General features: G+C 35.6%; 1 non-coding gene across 1 annotated transcript; it reads left to right on the top strand.

Annotated features, from left to right (window-relative positions):
• The first annotated feature begins 1,900 nt into the window (after positions 1–1,900).
• On the top strand, positions 1,901–2,007 carry LOC149512967 (small nucleolar RNA R71). Its single transcript, XR_016331775.1, has one exon. It is a non-coding gene; the product is annotated as a small nucleolar RNA R71 (small nucleolar RNA).
• Positions 2,008–2,717: the final 710 nt, after the last annotated feature.

The raw sequence follows: 2,717 nt of genomic DNA, 5'->3' as shown, positions 1-2,717 counted from the left end.
GTGTTATATAGGTATAGGTGATTATGGGCAAGGTGTAGGTGAGGGTGGAGCTGGATGTGTACGGTTGGACATGGTGTGGTGGGTCTTGGCTGAGGCTAAGTACTAGGGTAGTGGCTAGTTTGTTAGGAGGTAGGTGCACACGCGGGCATGGGTCTCTGGTGCTGTTCGGTTGACAGGTTGTTGTGGGTGTTACAGGGGTGTTAGTGTGCGAATGAAAGGAAAAAGATGGTGTTGGGGCTTGAAACAAGAGGATGTTGAGGGGCTTTAAGTGTTTAGGGACCTTTTTTCTTCCTTTTTGGTACAGAGAAAGGTGCAAGGTTTTTTAAGAGCTTCAAAGGGGAACAAGTGGTTGGCTAGGGTATGGGTTTTAAGGGAGTGGGTGGCTTAGGGTTTTAGGGTAGTTGGGGCAGGTGGTTTAGCGATGCCATGCACGACACCATTGTCTCTTTTTTATAATTATTATATTTAATTATTAATTTTAATATTGGTAAACAAAATTAAAAAAAAAAAAGGGTTTCATTTGATAGACCCGGACAACATTTGGTGTTTGCAATGCTAGATCCTAAATCACAAAAAACATCATCAAAATTTAAGTGACCAATTTTACAAGAAATAGTAAAACTTCTTGGATCTTTTTATTCTTTTACGAAGGAGTTGTTGAATTTCAAGACTGTAGTCTTCCATAAATGTGGCATTTTTCAACTCCTTTAATAGTTCCATTGAAATCGGCCTTAATGTTGGTGGTGCTACATCAAAAAATTATCTATAAGTAGACACTCGTGGATCATCCTTATACTTTCTACCTCTTGTTGAATCTATTCTTCTAGAACTTCATCTTCTTGGATCTCAAGTTGGATGTTTGACAACAGTGTTCTCCCAACTTGCATAAGCATCGCTTTTTCTTTAGCAGATCTTTCAATATACTCCCCAATATCTTCTTCATATTCCTCAGGATTTTTTTCCATTTCCTTATAAGGCTTAATGCTTTCAAAGGTTTCCAATGCCATAAGTTTAAAACTTTTTAGAATCTCTCTTTTACATCTTAACAGCTCCTCATCCTCTATTGGATCATATTTCGTAATAAAATACATTTCAGGCTATTTTACAAAATTAGGGAGATATACCACCATAGGCTCATCCATTATGTCTTCATCCTTAAATTCATCCATTCCATCATTCCTAAATGTGTAGATTGCATTACAAGCTTCCCTGCTTTATCTTTTAGGGTTAGACTCAATATTGCTAGGCAAGGTTTCTATAAGGAGATTAGATATGGCTTGGGCTAGTTGACCAATTTGATTCTTAAGGTTCTTTAATAATATGGCTTGACTTTGAATGTTGACATTGTTAGCTTGCAACAACTGGGTCAACATTTCCCCAAAATTGGGTTTCTTTTCTTAAGGTAGGTTAAAAGGTTATGGATTGGGGTGGAAGTTGTTACTTTAGTTGGTGGATGGGTTGATTCCAAGAAAAATTAGGGTGGTTACATAAGCCTGCATTGTAGGTATTACTATATGGGTTAAAAATGGGCTTGGATTTTTGGATGAATTGGACTAGTTCTACTTTAAATTGACACTTATCACTTAAATGAGATCCTTCATAAATATCACATGAAACAAATGGCTTATGGATTACATTAATAGGGTTGGGTTGAGATTGGGATCCTAAAGCTTCTATCTTTTTGGTTAAAGTAGCCAACTAAGAATTTATGGAGGTAATAGTGTCAATCTCAAAAAGACTAGTTGATTCCTTGTTGTTGTTGGCAACCATTTCTTCAATCAACTCGTTAGCTTCCTTAGCAATCTTGCTCATGATGGCTCTTCAAACAGCTGAATCTAAAATTGTTCTTTTAGGCTGTGTAAGACCATTGTAGAAAATCTGGATTTAAAGCCATTAGGGTAGACCGTGATGTAGGCACTTCCTTAGTAATTATTTAAATCTCTCTAATGCATCAAATAGGTTGTTGCCATCTATTTGTATGAATGTGGTGATTTCATTACTCAACCTAGTTGTCTTGGTTAATGGAAAGAAAATTGCAAGAAATTTTTGTAGCAAGTTATCGTAAGTTGTAATAGAGCCTAATGGTAGTGAAGATAGCCAATGTTTCAACTTGTCCCTGAAAGAAAAAAGAAAAAGTCTTAGTCAGATTGCATCATCGAAAACACCATTGTATTTAAAAGTATCACATAATTCTAAAAAAATTAGATAGATGGAGGTTAAGATCATCGTTTGGTACTCCTCCAAATTGTATAGAAGTTTGCACAATCTAGATAATTGAAAGCCTGTTCTCAAATTTGTTCGCTTGAATGGTTGGCCTTTGAATGGATGGTTGGAAACCTTCGGCATTGGGGACTACATAATCTCTCAAGGTCCTTTGAACTTCATTGTTTATGTTTGCCATTAATGCAAAAGCAAGTTGTATGGCTGGTTTTTTCCATCTTCGTCTGAATGTCTTTTCAATCTCTTAATCAATTAGAGCTAGTTCCATACTTTTCAAACTACGCATACAAACAAAAGAAGATCAAAACAAAATAAAGCAAAGAAAAAGTAAAGGTTTAGATTACAAAAGGTTAGAAAATCCTTATTGATATTGAATTGAAAACATCATTATAATCCCTAGCAATGGTACCAAAAACTTGATTACCTATTTTTGTAATAATTGCAAGTGCACAAATCAAGTAATAAAGTGATAAGTATTCAAGTATCTTTTCCTACAG

This window comes from Durio zibethinus, chromosome 21, assembly GCF_047325235.1.
Source record: "Durio zibethinus cultivar Kanyao isolate XHJ-2024 chromosome 21, ASM4732523v1, whole genome shotgun sequence".
NCBI lineage: Eukaryota > Viridiplantae > Streptophyta > Magnoliopsida > Malvales > Malvaceae > Durio > Durio zibethinus.
Note: the sequence above shows the minus strand (reverse complement) of the source record. Positions and strands in the feature narration are given on the sequence as shown.